Below are 18,961 nucleotides of genomic sequence, written 5' to 3' on the forward strand. Positions count from 1 at the left end.
AAGAAATTTAGAAGGGTCCTACCCTTCCTATCTGTCCAACCATCAGACATCACTGTGCATCCAGTGACTTCCCATGTCTGTTTCAACTCCGCCAATCTAGAGTTGATGTCCTGTTTTTCTGCTTGAAGAATTGGCCCCCGTAACTCCTCATATGTGGCACTTTTGTACCCTGGGCCCACAACAGCAATAGCATCACACATTGGTTGCCAAAATGGATTGGTTTTTGTGATGCTGAGAGGTAAGTCGCTCCAAAAAATACACCTCCCCATGACTCTATCTGCTTCTTCCTTCTCCTTTTTTTTATAAAGCGATTTTATGCCAGGTTGTGCTCCAGCTCCTGTTCGTGGAACAAAAAATGATGACCTCGCATTCACACTAGCAGTAGCGCTAGCATGTGATGGTGTGCCAGTTGTGGAGCCCTTCCCACTAGGGCCAGTAGGGCCACTACCCTGAACATCAAAATCAGGAGAAGATATCCCAAAAGATCTACCTGCACGTTCAGCTTTGTTTCTTTCCGCCTCTTCCTTCTTTCTGTCCTTTTCTTCAATTGCCTCAAGAGCTTTTCGTATAAGCTCCGGACTAGAAACTTGACAAATGCCAACATCATGTCCAGGGAGTCTAGCAAGATGGTATTTCAGTCGTGTAACTCCACCTGTCATCTTGTCCCCACACAATTTGCATGAAAGATATGCACGATTTGTCCCACCATCAGGGATCCCATACTCCCAAAATGGGTCCAAGTTTTTTGGCATATTTGTATTTTGTAGTGGGCTAACTCAAAAGGAAACCTACAGCACCAAAAAAAAATTGGAATTAGTAACTTAATAACTTAATAAGTAATACGAATTTACGAAATTCCATGGGTGCAGGTCTCAATATCAAATCCTCATTCTTCAAAGACAAATGGACTAAACTTTAACAAAGTTCTACAAGAAAAATCCAAAGGTCTTGAAAGAAAATTAAATTTTTAATAGCCTAGCTTTTAAAAATTAAAAGTGTAAGAGCAATAACAATCACAAGCAAGGATAAACATCATGCACCCTGTACCTGTAAACCCTCCTATACAGATCTATACAGCCATGCAACGCTGCAATTTTACAGGTTCAGCCATATCTTTATACAGGTTTACAGGTATGCTAACTTTGGCAGCAGAGTAATATGCTCATTGCTACCTATACAGCATCTATTACTTTGATCATGATGTTGGTTACTTGTTGACCCTCAAAAGCAAAGGGATTAAGTTATTAACTAAGGAGATAACACAGGCCTTAGAGTCACTTTCAGTGCATCTGCACAGGCCTTCATCTTTTCCAACAAAAGTTATTCACAATTATAAACTTCCCCCTCCAGCAGCCCCGTGATGTCTTGTATCCCAAATACAGCTAAGGGAAATGTTATTATGGTTTACTATTCCATCAATGATCAAACCAAGGCATCATATTTATTATTGACATTGATTAACTGTTACACTTAGAAGTTAGGAGTCCAAATATGACCATTTGAACCTCTATTTCAATAAGATATGAAAGAAAACTTTGAAATCTATTAGTAAAGGAGGAAGTAAATTAACCATCTGGCACTAAGTGCATATGGCACTCTCTAAAATTAGCTGGGAACTATGATTACTGCCCAGTGTACAGCCAGCCAGCACAAGCTGGGTAGCCTATTTCACAAAGGAGTAAAAATCAAAAGCAATCCTAGTAATCTTTTAGTTCTGTAACCTGTTTCATGTTTAATTAGTTCAGCTTGGCATGCATTATTCTTCCGTCATCTTTTGGTGGGTTCATGGTGCTATTTCCTTGGAAGTAGTCTGCATTTTATCATGTGTCGTGTTATTGGGGCAAGTTGAGCATGGGTTTGCTTGTGATCTCACTGATCAGTTAAAGTGGAGACTACGGTAGCAGGGTAGCCTTATCAGTCACAAATAGGCATCTTTTATTGTGTTTGCTATCTGTGATCACATGCTTCTGAAAATATTAAGGACAGTCACAAGGTTTTCAAATCTATGTGTCATAGTCAATAATAAATATCATTTATGTAATCTGCAATCTTCACACAAAGGACCCTAGTCAAGCTTAAGTCATTTTATAAATTTATTTACAAGACACAGTTGCACTGTTACATTATGAAATATGAAGTTATAAAAGTTATGAGTCATGACAGACTACAGTATTACGGCTTGAGCCTTGAACACTATATTATATAATCCAGTATTACGGCTTGAGCCTTGATAAATGTATTCAATCACAGCGTTAGAGGACTGCGATTTGGCTGCTACAGGCAGTGTATAGACTGTGCGTATATACTATATAGTCTCCATGCATATAGAATGACGTGCATACCTGTAGGCTGGCCGCTGTAAACCCTCCTTCGCAGCCAAAGTTCAAACCCTCCGCACTGTTCGCACTCGCAGCGTCTCGACTCTCCAGCTCACGAAAATCAAATGACGCTTTGACGGTAAACAAAAACCCAATTTATAAACTCTGCCGGCGATATTTACCATCGTCGCGCGATTTTTATGAAAATATCGCCGAAATCTCGTAAATATCGCGCGATTTTTAAAACAAGCAAATTTCGCGATTTTTTCGGGGCGATATTTCGGCTCGCCGAAAATATCGCGATATTTGCGAATATCGCCGATATTTCGGCGATATTATCAACACTGCCTGCAACAGTTTCACTTGAATATCAGGTATAAAAAGGGCAACACCAATAATGTTGCAGATTGCCTCAGTGGGCCACCGATCATGGCGCTAACCACCGTGCTCAACTCTTGTGGGCACGAGACTGCTGATTGGCCACTTCTCTACAAAAGCGACCCAGAATTCGGCCACACATACCAGACACTCTTGGAGGGTCGGCATGTTGCAGATTTTCACCTCCAGGACGCCCTATTATGCCACCTCGGTCACCTCTGTGTTCCTTCAAGCGAGCGTGCCAAGATGATTTGGGAAGCACACTACAGTCGGGCTGCTGGGCATTTCGGGGTCGAGAAAACAGTGGCAGTACTGCAAAATTATTTCTATTGGCCGAATCTTCGACAGGATGTTGGGAAGTACATCCGATCATGTATTGCCTGTGCCATTGCCAAACCGACCATTAAGAAGCACGGCCTCTATACCCCGTTGCCTACCCCTAGTCGACCTTGGGAATCCATTTCCATGGATTACATGTCAGGCCTTCCTTCCACTAAGCATGGAAATGACTGTGTTTTTGTGGTCGTCGACAGGTTCTCGAAGATGGCCTGCAAGAAAAATATCACAGCAGAAGCCACTGCTAAACTCTTCTTTGAACGAGTGTGGGTGCACTTTGGGATCCCACAGTCTATCATCTCAGATCGGGACAGTCGGTTTCTCAGCACATTTTGGTCCAGTCTCTGGTCAATGCTGGACACCAAACTCACGAAGTCCACAGCCTTCCATCCTCAAACTGATGGCCAGACAGAGGTTGTCAACAGGATGATTGTGCACATTCTGCGCATGTATAACTCAAAGCATCCACGCACATGGGACGAGAGCCTCCCCTATGTTCAGCACAGCTACAACCGAGCTCTTCACAGCTCCACTGGCCATAGCCCTTTTCAGGTGGGTTTGGGATTCCAGCCACTATGCCCCATTGATGTGGCCATGCCCCTTGCAGCTACTCACATGAATTCGGCTCATGTCCAGTCTGAAACAGATAAGGCCACCAGCTTCATTGAGCGCATCCAACATATTCGCCAGCAAGTCCATGACATTCTTGAGAAATCAAATGCCAAGTACAAGCAGCGACATGATCAACATCGGGTGCCACACAAGTTTCAGGTGGGTGACAAAGTCTGGTTGCATTTGCAAAAGGAACGCCTTACTGGAGCCTATCGGAAATTGAGACCACTCCGATATGGTCCTTACACCATTACTAAGGCTATGGGAGACAATGCATTTGAGCTCAGCATTCCCCCATTCCTTGGCCTGCACCCAGTGTTCAATGTGGACCGCCTTCGGCCATACTTTCCACCATTGCTAGACACATCCGACATTGCAGAACAGCTCAAACCCACAGAATTAAATCCAGATTGCATAGAACAAGCTGCAACTGATCGGATCATGGACACACAGATCAAGAACACTCGCCAACAGAATATCCAACTGTATCGAGTTGTCAAAGCAGGCCAACTCCTTCAGCAGGGCAAGTGGCTCACCAGGGAACAAGTTCAACAAAAGTTTCCTCATCTCATGGAGGAGCTCAACGCAATGGGGACCATTGCTTCCTAAGGGGGGAGGAATGATCCAGGTGGATATTGGTGGCCACCTGCCAAGTCCACCTGGACCCCCACCATTGTCTTTCTCAGCATTTTCAGTTTCCTTAATTGTAGCACAACTTACTATTTTTAGCAGTTTTTCGGGTCTTGAACTTCCGGAGCCGTTTTGAGGCCCTAAACGACGTTTTTTGGGGAATCCAGGGGCAACATGGGTCCATGGAATGGACCGATGTCGCCCGTTCCAACAATGATAGTGCTCGGATAGATCTTTCTAATGAGCTATCGTACGCGTCAAACGGAGATCATATGCCAAAGTTACGACCCCGGGAAGTTGATGTACCAATTTACCCTCAAACGGGGCCCACAGTTTGGCGTTTCATCTCCTAGGGTTAGGTTTTGGAATGTTAAGGGTTTTCCATTGTTTCTCAACAATAAATAGGCCTTCGAGCCTCATTGTAACACAGTTCAGAGGCATGTAGCCAGCACATCTCTTCTCAGAGATAAGCTACCATTGCCCTAGCTGGTTTATTTCCATTTCTGGTTGTAAGCATATTTTAGTATTTTTCCATTAATGAAATGAAGTATTATTTCCGCTGCATCTTTGTGTATATGGTTATCTCTGTAATTTGTTGTGTTCCTGTTTAAATCCGGATCAACAACTCACATATCGTTGTTGCATCTTTGATATGTTCTGATGCATCCACTGATTTAATAAACACGGTATCTTTAGAACAATGTACCAAGAAATTTAGAAGGGTCCTACCCTTCCTATATGTCCAACCATCATACATTACTGTGCATCCAGTAACTTCCCATGTTTTTTTCAACTCTGCCAATCTAGAGTTGGTGTCTTGCTTTTCTGTTTGAAGAATTAGCCCCCGCAACTCCTCATATGTAGCACTTTTGTACCCTGGGCCCACAACAGCAATAGCATCACACATTGGCTTCCAAAATGGATTGGTTTTGGTGATGCTGAGAGGTAAGTCGCTCCAGAAAAGACACCTCCCCATGACTCTATCTGCTTCTTGCTTCTCCTTTTTTCTAACCATGATTCTATGCCAGGTTGTGATCCATGCCCTGTTTGTGGAACAAAAAATGATGACCTTGCACTAGCAGTAGCAGGTGATGCTGTGGAGCCCCTCCCACTACCCTCAGCATCAAAATCAGGAGAAGATATCCCGAAAGATCTACCTGCACGTTCAGCCTTGTTTCTTTCTGTCTCTTCCTTCTTTCTGTCTTTTTCATCAATTGCCTCAAGAGCTTTTTGTATAAGCTCCAAACTAGAAACTGTACAAATCCCAACATCATGTCCAATGAGTCTAGCCAGATGGTATTTCAATCGTGTAACCCCTCCTGTCATCCTGGTCCCACACAATTTGCATGTAAGATATGCCCGATTTGTCCCACCATCAGGCTCCCCATACTCCCAAAATGGGTCCAAGGCTTTTGGCATATTTGAATTTTGTAGTGAGCTAACTCAAACCTAGGGCACCAAAAAAAAAATTGGAATTAATAAGTAATAACCACCTCATTTTACAAAAAAAAAAAAATTGCTACATTATTTGCAATGTGAATTCAATGAAAAACCATAAATGACAATAAGAGGGTGCATTTGAAAGTTAAAAAAAAAATGGAGTTTGCTGTCCAAATATGGAGAAAACCCTTGCATTTGCTCATGGGCATGAAAATCATACCAAATGGAAAAAAAAAAACCAAGAAAAATGTTTGCAAGCAAATAGGAAAGCAAGAAAAATCCTAAAACTATCAAAAAATTCATTAACATAGGGGTTTATTTGAACATACCTGTTAATGGAAGAAATGAAATTGTCTCACTATTCTTCAATCTTAGATCAACAAAATCTTCGTTGTTGGTGACGATAATGGCTATTCAACACTCAAATCCTCCTTGGCAGCAAGCACATAGCTCTCCCCTTCCTTCTCCAGCAATCAGAAATGAAAATGAATAAAAAACAAAACAAAATTGGCCTTTTCTAGCCGCGGCGGCAATTTTTTGTTGTGCCCGGGCAATATTTTCAATCGTAGCGCGATATTTTCCCAAGATATCGTCAATATTTCGCAAATATCGCGATATTTTCGAGGAGACAAAATATCGCGATATTTCCTCGGCGATATCTTTTCTCCCCGAAAATATCGCGATATTTGTGAATATCGGCGATATCTCAACAATATTGTCAACACTGCTCGGAAGTGGTGTTGTCATTGGAAGCATCTTGCTTCTTCTTCTTCTCTTGGAATGTCTTCCACCCTCTCCATGATTCCTTCTTGGCAATTGTAGGAGCACCCTTGCTCCACCACTGACCACGCGCTCTTCTTGGGCTGCAAAATATCCCTTTGAATTTGCAAGCCCCTACTAGAACTCGACTCCCTCTTATCCTCTAGAACCTGCACCTACCCCTTTGAAGCCTGCACCTACACCTGCTTCTTTGGAACCTGCACCTGGTCCTCCTGCTTCTTCTTCCCATGATCCATAGGCTTGCCTCCCAGCCTGTATAAACCATGCTCTCTAACTCCAAGTACAATACCTGCAGATCTAGAACCTCTGGGCTTGAGTCTTGCCTTCCCATACTAGAACAAGACTTCAAACCCCTTCTTCTCGATCATCAAGACAAATATCACACTATATCTGAGTCCTGGTACAAACAGTACATCCAAGGCCCGCATCATTCGTCCTGTCTCCATCCTGAATGGCACAACTCACAATTCAAGATATGAAAGTTAATTAGATGTTTTTTCATACCGGCCGACAAACTAGTTATGCTGTAGTATATTTAAGTCAAATTTGACTTCCATTAATTTATTGTTAAAAAAATTTACAGAGTTAAATAAAGTTCTGTGAAATTTAAATGTAAAATTAGATATTTTGAAAATTTACAGATAATTTTGAAACTCTTGATGTGCATTAATTTATTAAATTTATATCGTCTTAAAATTGTCAGATATAAAATCTATTTTTTATCTATTTTAAAAAATAGAGGAAACATTTGTTATCCATAACCAAGTATATTTACCTACTGATTGTCTACAATGTGTGAGCTCTGACCATGTTAGAGGTTGGAGATTTTTGGAAAAGAACTTTGTAATGGATTTTTGATTCGTCCAACTTTTCGACGGTTACTCCATCCATCATCAGGGACCAAAGAGCTAATGTGAGTGAACAAGTGATGATGGATAGAGTAACCATCCCAAACATTGAACGGATCAAAAATCTATTACACAATTCTCTTCCAGAAATCTCCAACAATATGAATAACTGTGGAAACCTCCACCGGCTTACATGTTACTGCTTGTCTACAATATATGAGTTCTAACCATGTTACTGGAACTAACATAATTTCATTTGCCCATGCTAATAGAAAATACGCTTTTCTTATGTATCTTGGGAAGCCTATATGACCAAAACTATATGAAGCTTGTTTATTTTACTGGATGATCTGATGGAGTACTCTGAATCAAGCTTGCAAAAGTCGAAGATTTGTTGTTGACTAGTTTGAATGGAGTGCCATACTCAGCTATTTATCCTAATTCATGACAAATGTTTAGCATATAAACCACGAATAAAAAAATCTGTCCTAACAAGGAACAATATTTCGAACCAGAAAGCTAGGTAAATAGACTAGTTAATGCCATACCATCTCTTAATACAAGGACCATCTCCTAGTAGACTAGTTAATGCCATGCCATATTTCGGTCTTGCAGGATGATGCTTAATTTAGATCTTAGATCATAGTGGCCTACTGTGGAGATGTTTACTCAAACGATGACAATTCTCCCCCTTGTTGATGGTTCCAAAATGCAGAAAAGGGATTGAATAAGAGTCGATTTGCCACTTCTAGTCCACTCCACAACACCAACCTTTATCCCTTCAGGGAAACTGAATGCAATGCCTTTTAAATGAGGAAAATGTGGTCCATAACGCACCTGACTGTATGGATCGAGTCTATAGACTAAACAAGTCTGTAGGGTAAACAATGAATCAACGTGCAAATCACTAACATTGAATATGAAAGAAAAATAGTCCATTTGTAGTAGGTTCTCACCAAATCACTTAGACCTATTGTTCCTTAAGATGGCATGTTGGAATCTGGTCTATAACTCTGTTATAAATGGTGGCTCACTAGGAATATCTGAATACTGCATTATCCTCTCCATTGATATATTGCAGTCTCCACATAACAAGGGCACCATATTGATATTACCCAGGTTTGTATCATGTTCAGATTCAGACCATATGTTACTGCCGACCCTGCAATGCCTGTGTAGGTGCCATTTGAATAACTCTCATTAATTATAATGTCTAGTCAGTTCATATCAATGTAAGGAAGTATAATTGCATGCGATGGAAACACTTCAGCACTTGATCAAATTACATCTTCTGGCAAGCGAGCGATGCATCAAAGAGATTTCAGACACAAGATTTGATTGAAAATCCAGAGAAATGCCAAGCCAGTGATTGGCCCCAACATTGGTGAAGACTAAGCCTAGTGTATGTGTATACCAGTCAACTCGAGATTTCTCTCCAAGAATCGAGACTCCCGGTGAAAACTTCTAATGGTGGTTGTTCCAGAGATCAAGTCCACAAAATGTTGTACGATTGGAGCCTTACAAACTCCAGCCAAACAAGACAGTTCCCTAGTTGTCACTATATAATATTGCTGCATTAATGAAAGGCCATAGGAGTTACAGTAATTCTATTATTCATAACTGTTAAATCCTAAGACCAAGCCAAAAGATCTATGCAGAAAAAAGGCAGCCATGATAGAATCCCCATGCAACTCTGACTATCCATTTTACAACATCCCCTTCATACAGATTATGGTCTCTGTGTGCACTAAAACTTGAGGTCAGTGTAGATAATATCGGCGAAATATCGCCGAATAGCATAAATATCGCAATATTTTCGGTGAGCCGAAATATCGCTGAGAAAATATCGCGATATTTTCGCCTCCCGAAAATATCATGATATTTCCGAAATATCGGCGATATTTCGGCAAAATACCGCGCGACATTATAAAATATCGTCGGGTGTGCTTTTCCGCGGCTACAAAAAGGAAAAATTGGTTTTTTTTGTCTTCATTTCTGTTTGTGAGTGTTGGAGAAGGAAGGGAAAGAGTTTTGTGGTGCTTGTCAAGGAGGGTTTGAAGATCAAACAACGATTATCACCACCAATTAAGATTTTTTTGTGGATCAAAGATTGAAGAATAGTGAAACAAACTTCATTTCTTCCATTAACAGGGATGTTCTTAAAAACCCCTATGTTAATGATCTTTTCATAGATTTAGGGTTATGCTTGCTTGCCTCTTTGCCTACCAACATTTTGTTTTTTTCCATTTGCTAAGATTTTCATGCCCATGAACCAATGCAAGGGTTTTCTCCATATTTGGACAGCAAGCTTCATTTTTTTTTCAACTTTCTTATGCACCCTCTTATTGCCATTTTTCATTCACATTGCAAAATGCAAATAATGTAGTAATTCTTTTTGAATGAGGTGGTTATTACTTATTATTTTTTCATTTTGTGTTGGGGGGTTTAATGCCAATTTTTTGTTTTTTTTGTGCCCTAGGTTTGAATTAGTTCACTACAAATGTCAAATATGCCAAAAGCCTTGGACCCATTTTGGGAGTATGGGGACGCTGTTGGTGGGGCAAGTCAGGCATCTACATCATGCAACTTGTGTGGGACCAAGATGCCAAGAGGGGTTACACGATTGAAATACCATCTGGCTAGACTCTCTGCATATGATGCAGATGTAATGCCTTGTATTGTTTCTAGTGCAGAGGTTACACAAAAAGCTCATGAAGCAATTGCTGAACAACACAGAAAGAACGCTGCTAGGGAGAGGCCAATGGTCTCAGATAGATAGCTGCTAGTTTTATTTGTTTTAAACTTTTGCTACATATAAGTTTATAACTCATGATGATGAAATACTTTTAAAGTTTTATATATGTGATGTTATTTTGTTTGAGTCCTTGACTGGACAATTATCAGGGATCAGCGGGATTTGGTATTGCCTTTGAAGTTTGATCATGATGTATCATTTCTATTTGACATCATATATATCAATTCCTTCTTCATATTTATGTGCCAATGTGTTTAGTTCATGTTGTTATTGCTTTATATGTTTAGAAATCTGAAAAAAAAAAATGAATATATTATGCATTTTTTATGCTTGCCGATATTTTCGCCGATATTGCCGATAAGATATTTTCTGGACCCTCGCCGATATTTTCCCGATACCGATATTATTAACACTGCTTGAGATAAAGGTTAAATTCTCGTCTCCTCTTTATGTTCCTCTTGAGAAAATTTAAATTTGAAATATTTGTAATCGCAATTATTGAGATACAGACCCCAGAAGTATACCTGATACCATAAACACAATGAAAATTTTCCAAACAACTTGAGACATGACAACAATGATCCAAAGTGTTGTATAAATGCAAAATCCAAAGCTCATAGTTGCGAAGAAATCGATGTCCCCTGCACTATGATCGGTTGATGGCAATGCCTGCCAAGCAATAGAGGGTGTATTATGGGCTTGCTAGAATCAGATGATTTCCATCAATCTCTCTCAAAAAGAAAGGGTTTTGGTCTGTTAGAACAATAAGCATCAACTGACCTGATACAGTATATGCCCAGTTCGAGTTGCATCAAAGGATACTGGTGTAGGAAATATATACTTGTGCAAATTGCTGAAAAACTGATTGGCAATTTTAAATCCTGCCAGTGAAAGAAGCACAGATCTCAGACGAAGGCATAGTGAGCTGCTTAATGTCACAGTGACATGAACCAAAATGATAAGAGTGTTTCTAACAGGTGACCTTTTTCTTTTGTAGTTGTCCATGCCATCCAGTAATTTCCACCCATCTGAAGTAGCTAAAATACTATTAAGGCTATTGTTATCGTAGGTAGGTATGCAGCAGCGATGTAAGACTAGTATACCGACATGCTTACCCTGCATCTCTCTTTCTTCTTCTTGTACAAGCTCTGAATTCTGATTCTCCTTATCCAGTCCTGCTTTGTGTATTTCTGGTTCGAGCTCTTCCCATACCTCTATTGAGTTTTGAAAAGCACATTGCTTCTGTATCTTTCACTCTAGCTGTATTTCCATGACATGAGCTTTCAACAGATACCTCTGATGAATACATATCATATTTCTTCTCCATAGCAGCAATTGCTTTCAAATCTTTTTGATGTGCAACAACCAATTCCAAGAGATCTTTTCTGATTTCAAGATTTCATTGTATCTTCCAACCTAGTTAATCTCACCATCGGGTGAGTGCATGGAGCTGGGTTACACTTATTGGCAAGAGAGGGTGTGTCTTGGGTGAAAACAACAACTCGATAGAGCCATTTTAAGCACTTGATCGAGCAATAGGCTCGATCGTGTTGAATTTCCACGATCTTGAGTCAAGGATAGAATCTTCGAATCTCTGACGCTACCAAACCAAGAATCTCAACAAAGCTACTTTGCACAGCGGAACAATATAAAGCAGTAAATCACACGTGCACAAGTACAGCCAACTTTTTACATATTTCAACCCAACTTCGCTATATTAATCAACATATAATCCAACTGTCTAGGGCTCCCGTCCAAGGGATAATGGCCGCCAATTGTCCATAAGCACAAGAATACAAGATACACTGACACTCTCGCTGCAGTCTCTATGTCATATCTCGTCCTGAGGCCCCTTAGTCCATCAAGAGACAACAATAGAGTCTCCAGGAGGGCTACCACCTATCACTACTCCAAGTCGCTTCTGCTTCAACGAACACAAGTTAATCCAGTCTGCTCTTCTAGGCTAGCCAACACCTGAGCTCCAATCTGCCAATCTAGCAGTTCACTAGTCCATCAATGTACTGCACATTAGGCTCATGAACTTCACCCAACCTTCAGTTATCACACCTCCTTTAGGACAGCGTGTCAAGGGCTACTTTGGGTCATCAACATGCTGCCCTCCACCAATCCAATGGCACCCAATCCTTCCACTGTAATATTTGCTCTTGGTTGAGATTTCCAACCACCCAAGTCAACCTCAACACATGGCTCCCACAAGCTTCTCATAAAACTTATCCAAACTAGTCAATTCTTGACCCAACACAAGGCTGAAACATACCTCTGGTCTGGTGCTATATTGTTGTCATCTCTGTGATCTGGTTAGGGTTGGCAATAGCTCCACATCAACCCCTCTCGTCCACCTCATAGTGCCTTTTCTAACTGCGGTCTTCCCTTGGAAGGATCCTCTACTCCTTTGTTGTTTTTTTGGGCACAAACTAGCCTCCAAACAACCTTGCGTACCCCTGTCCTAGGATGATAAGGCCTGCGGCCTCCCCACAACAAACTTCTAAGGGCTACGGTTGCCTCTCCCAAGGTCTGTCCACCCACAAACACCCTCATAACAAACCCAAAACTCAGCTCCTCTAGCTCGGCCCTCCAGCACAACAAATTCAGTCACCAACAGTGTTGAACGTGCCCTAACAGGCCCTCTTCTTCGCTGATCTCCCTTCTTTGCCTGCGGCTAAACAGAGTTGTTCTTCTCTTCAACGAGTTCCTTTAATGCTTTATGTTGCACCTGGGATCTGTAAAAACATTCATCTTCTATTTATACACCTTATAAGGGCTCAACGAATTCATGAAGAGACATAACTTTTAGCTAATTTCACTTCAAGCCTACATGACTAGAGCACCCAAAAATTCATGACTCGTCTTCTACAACTCGGATTTCGACAACTCTTGTTGCGTTGGATTCTCCTCACCATCCTCCATCATCTCCATCCATCACATGTAGAAAATGCTCCATGGTTTTGGTCCAAACATCGATGGGTGCAAAACCCTAACCTTGGGTTCCAAGCCCACAAATGACTTTTGTGGCTCTTCACCCTCCAAACCCCGAACCCTAGGGCTTGGAGTACCTCCCAAGCTACTCAAAAATCAACACTCCCTCTTAGCGAGAGAGGTACTTCCAAGACTAGGAAGTAACTCATCATCATCATCACTACTCTCAACACTCGCCCAACTCCTGGCGCTCACCACTGCAACAATTCTTGTAGTATGAACTACGCCTCTCTCGGAAGCAGTGTTGAAAATATCGGTATCGGCAAAATATCGGCGAGGGTCCAGAAAACATCTTATCGGCAATATCGGCGAAAATATCGGCAAATATCGACAAGCATAAAAGATGCATAATATATTCATATTTTTTCAGATTTTTAAACATATAAAGCAATAACAACATGAAATAAACACATTGGCACATAAATATGAAGAAAGCACTGATATATATAATGTCAAATAGAAATGATACATCAAAGGCAATACCAAATCCTGCTGATCCCTGATAATTGTCCATTCAAGGACTCAAATGTGGAGAACCAATACAAAATAACATCACATATATAAAAGTATCTCATCATCATAAGTTATATGTAGCAAAACAAATAAAACTAGCAGCTATCTATCTGAAATCACTGCCCTCTTCCCCTTTTACGAGATAACATGATGGGCCGTTTGCTAGGCCTGCCCTAGTAGTAGAAGGCCCTGGCCCTGCCTCTGCACCTAATGTCAAATAATGAATGCTAGATATGGAGTTCTGCTCTCCTATATCTATAGCAGATGGTGTTGATGTTGATGCTCCCACAGTGTCCTCCTCCTCCTCCTCCTCCTCTTCCTCCGAGTCCTCCTCCTCTCGCTGCCCCTGTTCTAATGGACCATCTTGCTCTAACCATGTAGGTGACTCCTCCAAGATGGGCTCCTTAGACTCCACCCTCCACTGAGACAATACATCAATATTGTCTAAGGAAATGGCATCTGGATCCATTGGTGCTTCTATTTGCCTCACTCGGGGTCGGATGTTGTAATGCACATACACTAAATCATTGAGGCGTGCGGACTCCAACCTATAAGAGTGTCAAAAAAACTAATGAGTCCTGACTCTTGACTCTTGACACTTGAAGGTCATAAATTAAAAATTAAAAATTACAATAAGTGTAATTGCTCAACTGAAGGTTGGAGCTCAAAGTTATACCTGTTGCATTTTTTTGCGTGTATTTTCTCAAATACACTCCAATTGCGCTCACACCCTGAAGAGCTACATGTTTGACTCAATATTCTTATGGCCAATTTCTGCAAATTTGGTGCCCTTGCACCATAGCTTCGCCACCAAATATCTACAACAAAATAAAGAAATAAAAATTTCAAAAACTTAAAACATAATTAAGATTTCAAATAAAAATTACATTATTGAATTTAAAAAAAATTGAATTATAAGTAAAGAAATTCTAAATTGAAAATTCTAATTTTTATTGAGTGATGACTTGTCACTTACGTGGCATGAAGAGGGTCCTTTCCTAATAGCATCATCAAAGCCAAATAGGCCAACACAATCTCGATAAAACTGTATCTCGCAATTGATTTTGCTACGAAGCTCAGGATCAGGTACCATCGTATGAATACAAGAATGGAGCCCTTCCATCACCTCGCCATCAAAATCAAAGCCACATTTTTATGAAAATGCGGGGTTGAGGAAGAGTGTGGCTGCATGAATGGGTCGATGAAGCATCCCTGTCCACCGACTATCAATCACATCCCATAACATCATCATATGCCTATCAAGGCCGATAGAACCCTTGTCTGCATAATAAGAACGAATGGCCTCCTTGGCCCTATCCATGGCCTCATACAAATAAGCCATTGCAGGCTTCTCCCCATCTACCAATCTGAGAACCTTTACTATAGGTTCACTAACTGAGCATGCTTCTTCTACTCCACGCCAAAACATCTCAGAGTACACCATTTTTGCAATGGCTTTCCCGTCCTGTCACCTACTGTATCTATAATTACGCCAGTCATCAAACACAAACATTTGCTTCAACTCGAACTGACATCGAAGCAAAGACTGAAGAGTAATAAAGTTTGTGGTAAAACGTGTAATCAAGGGACACCGCAACTCCTTGTTTCTAGTGAACTTCCTCATGAGGCTAAGAACAGAAGCATGGTTATAAATAAACTTGGGGATGTTCCTAGCCATATCAACCGCCTCCTTGATGAAGGAGAGTTTCCCCATATCCTCAAGCAACAAATCGAGACAATGTGCTACACACGGAGTCCAGAACAATGTGCGATGCCTCTCCATAAGCATCTTGCCGGCAGACACATAATTAGCTGCATTGTTTGTTATGACTTGCACCACATTCTACACACCAATCTCCCAAATGAACCCATCTAACAACTCACATATCGTTGCTGCATCCTTGATATGTTCTGAAGCATCCACTGATTTAATAAATACGGTATCTTTAGGACAATGTACCAAGAAATTTAGAAGGGTCCTACCCTTCCTATCTGTCCAACCATCAGACATTATTGTGCATCCAGTAACTTCCCATGTTTTTTTCAACTCCGCCAATCTAGAGTTGGTGTCCTGCTTTTCTGCTTGAAGAATTAGCCCCCGCAACTCCTCATATGTAGCACTTTTGTACCCTGGGCCCACAACAGCAATAACATCACACATTGGCTTCCAAAATGGATTGGTTTTGGTGATGCTGAGAGGTAAGTCACTCCAGAAAAGACACCTCCCCATGACTCTATCTGCTTCTTGCTTCTCCGTTTTTTTAACCAGTGATTTCATGCCAGGTTGTGATCCATGCCCTGTTCGTGGAACAAAAAATGATGACCTCGCACTAGCAGTAGCAGGTGATGCTGTGGAGCCCCTCCCACTACCCTCAGCATCAAAATCAGGAGAAGATATCCCGAAAGATCTACCTGCACATTCAGCCTTGTTTCTTTCTGTCTCTTCCTTCTTTCTGTCTTTTTCATCAATTGCCTCAAGAGCTTTTTGTATAAGCTCCAGACTAGAAACTGTACAAATCCCAACATCATGTCGAGTGAGTCTAGCCAGATGGTATTTCAATCGTGTAACCCCTTCTGTCATCCTGGTCCCACACAATTTGCATGTAAGATATGTCCGATTTGTCCCACCATCAGGCTCCCCATACTCCCAAAATGGGTGCAAGGCTTTTGGCATATTTGAATTTTGTAGTGAGCTAACTCGAACCTAGGGCACCAAAAAAAAAAATTGGAATTAATAAGTCATAACCACATCATTTTACAAAATAATTTTTTTTCTACATTATTTGCAATGTGAATTCAATGAAAAACCATAAATGACAATAAGAGGGTGCATTTGAAAGTTAAAAAAAAAATGGATTTTGTTGTCCAAATATGGAGAAAACCCTTGCATTTGCTCATGGGCATGAAAATCATACCAAATGGAAAAAAAAAACAAGCAAAATGTTTGCAGGCAAATAGGCAAGCAAGAATAATCCTAAAACTATCAAAATTCATTAACATAGGGGTTTATTTGAACATACCTGTTAATGGAAGAAATGGAATTGTCTCACTGTTCTTCAACCTTAGATCAACAAATCTTCATTGTTGGTGGTGATAATGGCTATTCAACACTCAAATCCTCCTTGGCAGCAAGCACATAGCTCTCCCCTTCCTTCTCCAGCAATCAGAAATGAAAATGAATAAAAACAAAACAAAATTGGCCTTTTCTAGCCGCGGCGGCAATTTTTTGTTGTGCCCGGGCGATATTTTGAATCGTAGTGCAATATTTTCCCGAGATATCGTCGATATTTCGCAAATATCGCGATATTTTCGGGGAGACAAAATATCGCGATATTTCCTCGACGATATCTCGTCTCCCTGAAAATATCGTGATATTTGTGAATATCGGCGATATCTCGGCAATATTGTCAACACTGCTCAGAAGTGTTGTTGTCACTAGAAGCATCTTGCTTCTTCTTCTTCTCTTGGAATGTCTTCCACCCTCTCCATGATTCCTTCTTGGCAATTGTAGGAGCAGCCTTGCTCCCCCACTGACCACACGCTCTTCTTGGACTGCAAAATATCCCTTTGAATTTGCAAGCCCCTACTAGAACTCGACTCCCTCTTATCCTCTAGAACCTGTACCTGCCGCTTTGAAGCCTGCACCTACACCTGCTTCTTTGGAACCTGCACTTGGTCCTCTTGCTTCTTCTTCCCATGATCCATAGGCTTGCCTCCCAGCCTATATAAACCATGCTCTCTAACTCCAAGTACAATACCTGCAGATCTAGAACCTCTGGGCTTGAGTCTTGCCTTCCCATACTAGAACAAGACTTCAAACCCCTTCTTCTCGATCATCAAGACAAATATCACGCTATATCTAAGTCCTGGTACAAACAGTACATCCAAGGCCCGCATCACCCGTCCTGTCTCCATCCTGAATGGCACAACTCACGATCCTCAGATCTCCTTCTGACTCTTGTTGCCCAACACCATGTGCAAATTCAAGTCCCATTCAGCTAGAGTCTCAAAAACCTCTTATGACCCTGTCATATGTTTCGACGCACCACTGTCCACGTACCATCCATCCTCATCGATAGTACCCTGCGAGAAATGAGCGATCATGGCAAAGTCCTCCTTCAATCTTCTGATGAGAGCATCTATCTCAACAAAAGTGGCAACACGGGCGACTTGCTTTCCTTTCTTCTCCTCGTCATCTCCCTTCTTCTTCATCGGACATCTCGATGAAAAATGACCCATCTCGCCACAGTTGAAACACTTGACTTTACTCAAGTCCTTCTTCTTCTTACCCTTCATTCATGCTACAAGTGCCACATCATCATTGAAAGTCTTCTTCTCTGGATGAAGATCCTCGTCTCGCATTTCTTCCTAAATGAAGTCGTCCCACAGCCTATTGTAGTCTGGCAACGATCCCCTTGATGAAGGGCTTCCATTCCTCGATTAACCCTTTCAAAGCAATCCTTACCATATCAGAATCTGAAATAGTCACATTGACGACAACAAGCTCATCTTTGACCTGAGACAATCTCATCAGATACAAAGTCACTCCTTCACCCTGTATCATCTTGGTGGACTTCAACTTATCCTCCAATACCAGTACCCAGTTCTCATTCTTATTCTAGAACAAATTCTGAAGAGCCATCCACATCTCATGGGCAGTGTTGTTCCCAAACAAATGAGGTATTAGGGAACCCTTCACACCATCAAGGATGACCAATCTCGCCCTTGTATCCAAATCCTCGTACACTTCCAACTCCTTTGGGTGAATGGGCATCTTGATGGCTTTATCGATGAACTCCCAGATCCTGTTGACCTGCAAGACCAACTTGATCCTTTCCTTCCATAAACTATAATTGGACAACCCCTCCAACCTGTCCTCATACCGGAGACCAGCCTGCAACTTCGACATTGTAGTGAGCCCTTCACCTACAATGTGACCAACTCCCTCTTAAGTTGTACTTCGTTGTGCACACTCTAATTCACTATCTTCCAAAGTAGCTCAGACACGCTCTAATACCATGTTGAATTTCCATGATCTTGGGTCTAGGATAGAATCTTAGAATCTCTGATTTCCTTCTGCCTCGGCTACCTTTCAAATCTTGGCTTCCTTTTCTCTGCTTCAGACCTGCAACTTCTCGTCCCTAGTTTAAAAACTCTAGCACGTGTCGATGACCTTCTCTTGTACCTTGATTTCCTTCGCTTTAGGTGGAGGTTTATTCTTTGAAACTCGGCTTGAGATGCACCTCAATCTTCTCCTTGATTTGACTTTCAAGTATCACGGTAAAACCTCGACTTCTTCTGCAGTGGACAACACCCTTTCCTCGCATGTGTGGAGTGGATTATACCAAAAACAG

Source organism: Pinus tabuliformis, chromosome 1_1 (assembly GCF_031772625.1).
Source record: "Pinus tabuliformis cultivar Carrire ecotype Pingquan chromosome 1_1, CPIR1, whole genome shotgun sequence".
NCBI classification, from domain to species: Eukaryota; Viridiplantae; Streptophyta; class Pinopsida; order Pinales; family Pinaceae; genus Pinus; species Pinus tabuliformis.